Below are 9589 nucleotides of genomic sequence, written 5' to 3' on the forward strand. Positions count from 1 at the left end.
TAACATAAAATAAAATGCGCAAATCTATGTCTAATCCAACTGAATACAGATAAAATTCTCACCAGTTCCATAATGCTCCCTGTTACAGACTAATCTCCCTTTAGTCTGGGTCCAGCAATCACTCCCACCCCTTGCAGTCACGGTCCTTTGTTCCAGTTTCTTTCAGGTATCTTCGGGGGTGGAGAGGCTCCTTCTTTAGCCCGCTGAAGACCAAATGGAGAGGTCTCCCATGGGCTTAAATAGACTTTCTGTTGTGGGTGAAGACCCCCTCCTCTCTCCTATGCAAAGTCCAGCCCAAGATGGAGTTCTGGAGTCACCTGGGCAAGTCACATGTCCATGTATGACTCAGTTTTTACAGGCAGAAGCCATTGCCCACATGGTATCTTGAATGTCTCCAGGAAGACTTCTTATGTGGATTGGAGCAGTCCAAGATGCATTGTTCCTTAAGTGCTTCCTGATTGGGCACTTAAGTTTGCGAATTCCTTTCTCCAGGAACTGACCAAATGCTCTACTAAGGTTATTTAGAAATCAAGCCAGTACACGGCCAATATTCATAACTTTGAGTACAGAAATGATACATGCATACAAATAGGATTAATAGATTCAGTAGAGCATAACCTTTACATAGATATGTTACATATCATATGTAGCACAGAACAGATTCCCGTTGTCATATATATATTCATAAGCATATTTCCATAAATCCTAATGGAGGGTGCCGTCACATCCACAATTGGATTGGTTTGGCTTACCATGTGCAGACAAAACACTTGTTAAATTTGAGTACAAGGTTAAGAATAAAAATTCATACAAAGAATACTGTCTTTAGCACAAACCCTATTCAAAGCCAGAATGTTCAGAGTTACGGTTAAATATGTAATACCTCAAATATCTGAAAGTATGAAAGTTCCCAAACTAACTTGTGTCTGCTCCCTCAACAATTACAGCTGCCCAACTTTCCTGTTTTTTTTTAAATAGTGGCTTTGCAATATACCTAATTTTTGAGGAAATGTTTCTGAGAATTATAAGAACTTGTCTACCTAAAGTCTTAAACTTTGAACAGCCATGGTATTTGTACAGCTGGCAAATGAGATGGAATAGTGAACTGTGCTCCACAGACCTTGGTCTATAATTGGTTCCATGTCCTCATTGATGTCAGATATGCGTCTAATGGCACTTGCATTTTTGGTACTTGGAATCATTGGGCTTTATTCTAAGAGGTGCCGAATGCCTTCAATACCGCACAAGACTCAGCATTTAAAAGGGGAACAGGGACGCCTTAATATGCTGTTTGACGAACCAGGAATTTATTTTTTCCTATAATTGTAAAGAAGGCTAGAGTTGTCAGCTCTAGCAAATGTATGACTAAGAAGATGATGATCATATAGTGTTCATGGTCATTGATAATATGAAACTTTGTAATGGATACATAAGGTAGTATGACTTTCTCAGAACATTGCTGCACGGACAGTTAAATTAGTTTGGGGGATCTTAGGTGCAGGGCTGCCCAGAGGGGGGGACAAGTGGGGCAATTTGCCCCAGGCCCCGCAAGGGCCCCCATGAGAATATAGTATTTTATAGTATTGCAACTTTTTTTTAATGGAAGGGGCCCCCAAAATTGCTTTGCCCTGGGCCCCCTGAATCTTTCGGGCAGCCCTGCTTAGGTGTGAATGTTCCTACTTTTCAATGTTTGAGTTTCTTACGTATAGCCTTAAATCTGACTTCCATCTTTTTTTTTTTTTTAATTTTTGGGGTCGGGGTTGGTTTGGTTAGTTGGGGGGGTTTGGGGGGAGTTTTAGGGGGGTGTTTCTTCGGGATTGTGTGTTGCTACATACAATGCTCAAATTACTGATACCACCTTCAGTTCACTCCTACACTCTATTTCACCAGTTAAACTCATTCCTACCATTCTCCCTCATTCAGTCCTGCAAGTCCAACCCATCTCCACTCATTTTGCCCATCTCTACTCCTGTGCCTCTACCACGAGTACTGATTCAAGCTTGTAATGTCAGTTTTAATGTCCTTTATCTGGAAGAGGTGACTCTGGGCTAATAGTATGTGCCAACCCTCCACCCCTCAGGTTAAAGTATGTTAAGCATAAACAAAACCATAAATTGGTTGCCACCAACCCATTGGATTCCAGTCTCACTGGCTTTTCCAGTTCATCATTTGAAAGTGCTTATTTTATTGCTCACCATTCTTTTTCTGTTAGTTATTTAATTCCTATGGTTTTGTGGCTTTTTGTATTTTGTTTAGCTTCACTGAAAAGCAGAAGGCTTAATCTAATATTCTCAAAGTCTGGCCTGTGTCCCAAACCTTTGCTTCCAGGTTTCATGAAGGACTTCAAGGGTCCCCAGAGAGACTATTTCATTATTTTTGTTTTGAAGTAGTCCTAGACCCTGATCCTGCAAGTTACTCTGTGAAGAGAACTTCATGAGACTGCAAGAGTCCACCGGCATGGAAAAACAACGAGGAGTCCTTGTGGCACCTTAGAGACTAACAAATTTATTTGGGCATAAGCTTTTGTGGGCTAAAACCCACTTCATCAGATGCATGGAGTGAAAAATACAGTAGACAAGTATAAAGATACAGCACATGAAAAGATGGGAGTTGCCTTACCAACTCACAGAACCATGACTTTCCTGGTGTTATAAAAATACTGACACTGAGTAATTCTTAAACATCTCTGTTCTAGCACAATTGCAGGCTGTTTGCCAGAGCTGCTATTTTTTTTGTCTTCAGTAGATTTTCTATGTCCTTCATCACCATAGCAGCTGAGCACCTCACAAACATTCATGACCAAATTTTTCCAAAATAGGTGCCAATAAACTCTACAAGCCATAATTAGGCACCTAAGAAAGTTGCATGGTATTTCCAAAGTGCTGAGCACTGGGCATTTCTCATTAACTAATTTACCCCCAGTGGTATTATAAAGTTAGAGGGAAGTATCCCCATTTTATAGATGTGGAACTGAGGCACATAGGATATCCAATCCCTTCACTTTTGGAAAGTGTTACCCATAGAGATTAAGTGACTTGCTTAAGGTCACACAGGAAGCATATTGTGAAACACGGAATCTTGCACAGTTGTTCTGAGTCTTAATTCAGTGTCTTGGCCACAGACTGGAGAAAAGAAACCTTCACTTGTCAAGTTTTAGATTCAAAGCCATTCTAATTCTCTCTTAGAGCTAGCTAAAAACTTTTAATAGGGAAGACTACAGCTCCTGGCCCCCTCCCCTCTTATTTGCTGTCCTGCAACATTCCTGTGGCAACCGCAGCAATTGCTTACTTTAAAAAGTAATAGCACTTCAGCTCATTCTCTCATAGCTTTACTTCCTCTCTCTCTCACACACCCACCCACGTACCCATGTCACCCATGTTTTCCACCTGTCTTGTCTCCTGGCAGCTGCTTCCTTACTGCCTGATCCTGTTTGGATATCCTGGCGACATTGCCCAGTTAGTTCATGGCTCCTGGACGTTCCTTTTCACCAGTCAGCTCTAGTCATGTTGACAAGGAGTGGCAATGGCTGCAGGTGGCTGGTGAACTCCTGGTGGTGGGAGGGGGGACTACACTATCCCAACCTCCAGTAGGGCAGGGAGTGGCTCCCTCTGTGTTGGCAGGGGCATCCTTCTCACAGCACACTCCCCTACTGCTGGAGGGAAGAGAGTGAACACTGCAAATCTTTCTATATTTTTAATCTCAGGGCTCCCTGAAATGGGGGGAAGGGGTATCTTTTAAGAGTGCAGGGGAGGGCACAGAAGCTGATCCTGGCAAGGTAGAGGAAGTCTTGCTGCCACTCTCCCTGGAGAAGAGGTTGAGGCAGATCCATGACAATATTTCCAATGTGTAAGGTGAATATGTTGGATTTTTTTATTAAAGGGGGGGGCACAAGGGAAACAAGATAAATCATAGATATGGAGGGGGTTGGATTATTTGATCAAAATTTGCCATGACTAAGTTCTGAATTTTGCTACCCTATTAATTATTCCTTGTTCCTTGCACAACCCTAGAGCAGACTTCCCGTCACTCTTCTGCGTAGGCTGATTGATAATTAGGGCTGGTTAAAATCATTTATATTTTTAAACAAAAAAATACCTTTTTGAATTATACCAAAAAAAATTTGTAAACTTTCCTGATATTTTCATATTTTTTATTAAACAGCTCTAAAATTTTTCATTTAAATCAGTTGGAATCATTTTGAATAGCTTAGTCAATTCACTGATTTTTGTTTTGTTTTTGTTTGGCATAAAAGATTTCCCCTCTTCTTTATAAGAACATAAAAATGGCCCTACTGGGTCAGACCAAAGGGCCATCTAGCCCAGTATCTTGTCTTCCAAGAGGTTTCCAGTGCCAGGTGCCCCAGAGGGAACGATGATTACCTGTTCTGTTCAAGTGATCCATCCTGTTGCTCATTCCCAGCTTCTGGCAAATAGAGACTAGGAACACCATCCCTGCCCATCCTGGCTAATAGCTACTAATCGACCTATCCTCCATGAATTTATCTAGTTCTTTTTTGAACCCTGCTATGGGCTTGGCCTTCACACCTTCCTCTGGCAAGAAGTTCCACAGGTTGACTGTGCATTATGTGAAAAAATATTTCCTTTTGTTTTAAATCCCTCCCCTGCACTTGGTGACCCCTTGTTCTTGTTTTATGAGAAGTAGTAAACACTTCCTTATCTACTTTCTCGACACCAATCATGATTTTATAGACCTCAATCATATCTCCCCCTAGCCGTCTCTTTTCCAAGCTGAAAAGTCCCAGTTTTATTAATCTCTCCTCTCCGCATATGGAAGCCGTTCCATACTCCTAATCATTTTTGTTGCCCTTTTCTGAACTTTTTCCAATTCCAATATATCTTTTTTGGGAGGGGGCAACCACATCTGCACACAGTATTCAAGCTGTGGGCGTATCATGGTTTTATATAGAGGTAACATATTTTCTGTCCTATTATCTATCCCTTTCTTAATTATTCCTAGCATTCTGATTGCTTTTTTGACTGCCACTGCATATTGAGTGGATGTTTTCAGAGTACTAACCACAATGAGTCCAAGATCTCTTTCTTGAGTGGTAACAGCTAATTTAAACCTCATCATTTTATGTGTATAGTTGGGATTTTGCTTTCCAATATGCATTACTTTGCATTTATCAACATTAAATTTCATCTGCCGTTTTGTTGTCCAGTCACCCAGTTTTGAGAGATCTTTTTGTAGCTCTTTGCAGTCTGCCTGGGTCTTAACTATCTTTAGTAATTTTGTATCATCTGCAAATTTTGCCACCTCACTGTTTACCCCTTTTTCCAAATAATTTATGAATACGCTGAATAGGATTGGTCCCAGAACAGACCCCTCGGGGACACCACTATTTACCTTTCTCCATTCTGAAAACTGACCATTTATACCTTTGTTTCCTATCTTTTCACCAGTTACCAATCCATGAGAGCACCTTCCCTCTTATCCCGTGGCAGCTTACTTTGCAGAAGAGCCTTTGGTGAGGGACCTTGTCAAAGACTTTCTGAAAATCTAAGTACACTATATCCCCTTGGTCCACATGCTTGTTGGACCCCCCCACCCCAAAGAATTCTAGTAGATTGGTGAGGCATGATTTCCCATTACTAAAACAATATTGACTCTTCCTCAACAAATTATGTTCATCTATACGTCTGACAATATTGTTCTTTATTATAGTTTCAACCAGTTTGCCCGGTACTGAAGTCAGGGTTACTGACCTGTAATTGCTGGGATCACCTCTGGAGCCCTTTTTAAAAATTGGCGTCACATTAGCTATCCTCTAGTCATCTGGTACAGAAGCCGATTTAAACGATTTTACTACTACAGCTAGTAGTTCTACAATTTCACATTTGAATTCCTTCGAACTTTTGGGTGAATACCATCTGGTCCTGGTGACTTATTGCTGTTTAATTTATCAATTTGTTCCAAAACCACCTCTAATGATACCTCAGTCTGAGACAGTTCCTCAGATCTGTCACCTAAAAAGAATGGCTCAGGTCTGGGAATCTCCCTCACATCCTCAGCCACGAAGACCAATGCAAAGAATTCATTTAGTTTCTCCACAGTGGCCTGATGATCCTTGAGTGCTCCTTTAGCACATCGATCTCCCAGTGGCCCCACTGGTTGTCTAGCAGGCTTCCTGCTTCTGATGTACTTTAAAAAAAAATATTGCTATTACTTTGAGTCTTTGGCTAGCTGTTCCTCAAATACTATCACCCCTCTTGGTTTTTCTTCTCTGGATTGATTTATTTAAATATTTATTGTCAAGCCCTTCCAGAAGCATTATGGGTATAGACCTTCACATTTGTGAAAATTAGGTATAAAGCCTCTTTTAAATAGGGGGGACAACAGATGCTGGTGTGTTCTGTCCTGGCGTTTTTAGTTGGTTGGTTGGTTTTGGTTTTTTTGCACATCCCGTTTCTGTTTTTCACTTGAGCGATCTAGTCAGGATTCAATATGTTATGTAATCTATGCCATGCAATGAGGTGAAAGAAGAGCAGGAAACAAAATCAAGGAGATGTTTTACTACCTGAACTCTCTAGAGAGGCGATCTTGTGAAGGGCACCTTAAAGACTAACAGATTTATTTGGGCATAAGCTTTCGTGGGTAAAAAAACCCACTTCTTCAGATGCATGGAGTGAAAATTACAAATACAGCATAAATATATATTGGCACATGAAGAGACGGGAGTTACCTTGCAAGTGGAGGACCAATGTTGAAAGCCAATTCAGTCAGGGTGGATGTGGTCCACTCCCAATAACTGATGAGGAGGTGCCATCAAGAGAGGGGAAAATTGCGTTTGTAGTGAGCCAGCCACTCCAGTCCCTATTCAAGCCCAAATTGATGGTGTTAAGTTTGCAAATGAATTGTAGCTCAGCAGTTTCTCTTCCAAGTCTGTTTTTGAAGTTTTTTGTTGTTGAAGAATGGCTACTTTTAAATCTGTAATTGAGTGTCCAGGGAGACTGAAGTGTTCTCCTACTGGCTTTTGTATGCTACCATTCCTGATGTCTGATTTGTGTCCATTTATCCTTTTATGTAGAGACTGTCCAGTTTGGCCAATGTACATGGCAGAGGGGCATTGCTGGCACATGATGGCATATTTCACATTAGTAGATGTGCAGGTGAATGAGCCCCTGATGGTGTGGCTGGTGTGGTTGGGTCCTATGATGGTGTTTCTAGAGTAGATATGGGGACAGAGATGGCAATGGGGTTTGTTACAGGGATTGGTTCCTGGGTTAGTGTTTCTGTGGTGTAGTGGGTAGTTGCTGGTGAGTATTTGCTTCAGGTTGAGGGGCTGTCTGTAAGCGATGATTGGCCTGCCTTCCAAGGCCTGGGTGTGTGTGTGTCATTTTCCAGGATAGGTTGTAGATTGTTGATGATGCGCTGGAGAGGTTTTAGCTGGGGGCTGTACATAATGCCCAGTGGTGTTCTGTTGTTTTCCTTGTTGGGCCTGTTGTTTAGTAGGTGACTTCTGGGTATCCATCTCACTCTATCAATCTGTTTCCTCATTTCCCCAGGTGGGTATTGTAGTTTTAAGAATGTTTGATAGAGATCTTGTAGGTTGTATCTTAGGGCTTGCTGTAGACAACGGATCATGTGATGTATCCTGGATGGAAGCTGGAGGCATGTAGGTAAGTAAGTATAGCTATCAGTAGATTTCCCATATAGGGTGGTGTTTGTGACCATCATTTATTTGCACTATAGTGTCCAGGAAGTGGCTCTCTTGTGTGGACTGGTCCAGGATGAAGTTGATGGTAGGGTGGAAATTGTTGAAATCCAGGTGAAATTCTTCAAGAACCTCCTTCCTGTGGGTCCATATTGTTGCCGGCACAAAGGCCTGAGGCGACAGCAACAGTGGTTCGTTGCCCGGTGTGCTTCGCTCCAATAAACACACCAAGGTGGAGAAGCAAGCAAAGGTTTATTTGAGATCTCAAAGCCCAGTGCTCGGAGGCAGATAAGTCTCAAATCGAGCACACAGATGCAAGCAGCTCTCTTTATACATAATTTTAGCTAAGCATCTCTATTACCCCCCACTACCTACCCCCCTTCTACTCCCCTTCCCCTCCCTCCCCCTTACGTTCCCATATAGCAAGTACATTATAAAGTAGCAATTACATTAAGCAGGTTAAATCATACTTGGCAGAAAACATATTATCTCGTTAGTAACTTTTTCTTGACCGGTTATTTTGTTTCACTCCCTTCAGCCAGGTGCAAGCAGGCTTTATAATTGCCTCCTGGTATCAGTGTTGCACTGATAACTAGTTGCCACACATTCCATTCTCGGTTACTGGCTTGTGAGGTCGATTACAGTTTAACATGGGGCCCTTTAGGTTGTCATAGAATATCTTTGGTTCATTCAGGCCTAATACAGATGCCTGATGCCACCAACAATATGATGAAGATGTTATCAGTGTAGCGGAAATAGAGGAGGGGCACTAGGGGACGAGAGCTGAGGAAGCGTTGTTCTAAGTCAGCCATAAAAATGTTGGCATGCTGTGGGGCCATGTGGGTATCCATAGCAGTGCCACTGACTTGAAGGTATAAATTGTCCCCAAATCTGAAATGATTGTGGGTGAGGACTAAGTCACAGAGCTCAGCCGTGGCTTCATCAGGGATACTCTTCCTGACAACTTGTAGTTCATCCTGATGTGGAATATTGGTGTAAAGAGCCCATGGGGGCCAGGATGGTGTTTTCAGGAAGATCACCAATGCATTGTAGTTGCCTCAGGAAGTCAGTGGTGTCTCGCAGATAACTAGGAGTGCTGGTAGTGTAGAGTCTGAGGAGAGAGTCCAAATAGCCAGATAATCCTGCTGTAAGAGTGCCAATGCCTGAGATGATGGGGCATTCAGGGTTTCCAGGTTTATGGATCTTAAGGAGCAGATAGAATACACCTGGTCGGGGCTCTAGGGGTGTGTCTGTGTAGATTTGTTCCCATGCTGTAGCAGGGAGTTTCTTGAACAGATGGTGTAGTTTCTTTTGGTGGTACTCAGTAAAATCGGAGGATAGTGGCCTGTAGAATGTGGTGTTGGACATTGTCTTGCACTCACCTGTTCTGTCCTCCAGATGGTCAAAATGACAGACTGGACTTTTACATAGAGTGCTTCTGCAGGCGTGCACAGGCTGAAGTTGTGAACAAACAGCATCACTTTCCCATAACCTCAGCTGTACAGAATGCCATGCCATTCACAGCCCCAGAAACAGCTCCAAAATTATAATCAAAAGAGCTGACAACAGAGGTGCTGTAGTCATGAACAGGTCGGCTTATGAACAGGAGGCTGCCAGACAACTCTCCTCCACCACATCTACAGGCCACTCTCCTCCGATCCCACTGAGGGGGTACCAAAAGAAACGACACCATCTGCTCAAGAGACAAGGTGGGTGAGGTAATAGCTTTCATTGGCCCAGCTTGTACGGGTGAGTGAGGCAACCTTTTGCTCGCTGGTTGAGCCCACGAGGGCAGCCCAGAGAGCATTTCCTGCGAAAGCGCTGGCAATGGAGACAAGTGCCGGCAGCGCTGCCCGGGCGGATGCACACGGTCGGGGGGCGGGGAGCGGTGCTATCGCTGCTGCTTCGCCCTAC

Source organism: Mauremys mutica, chromosome 1, assembly GCF_020497125.1.
Source record: "Mauremys mutica isolate MM-2020 ecotype Southern chromosome 1, ASM2049712v1, whole genome shotgun sequence".
Taxonomy (NCBI): Eukaryota; Metazoa; Chordata; order Testudines; family Geoemydidae; genus Mauremys; species Mauremys mutica.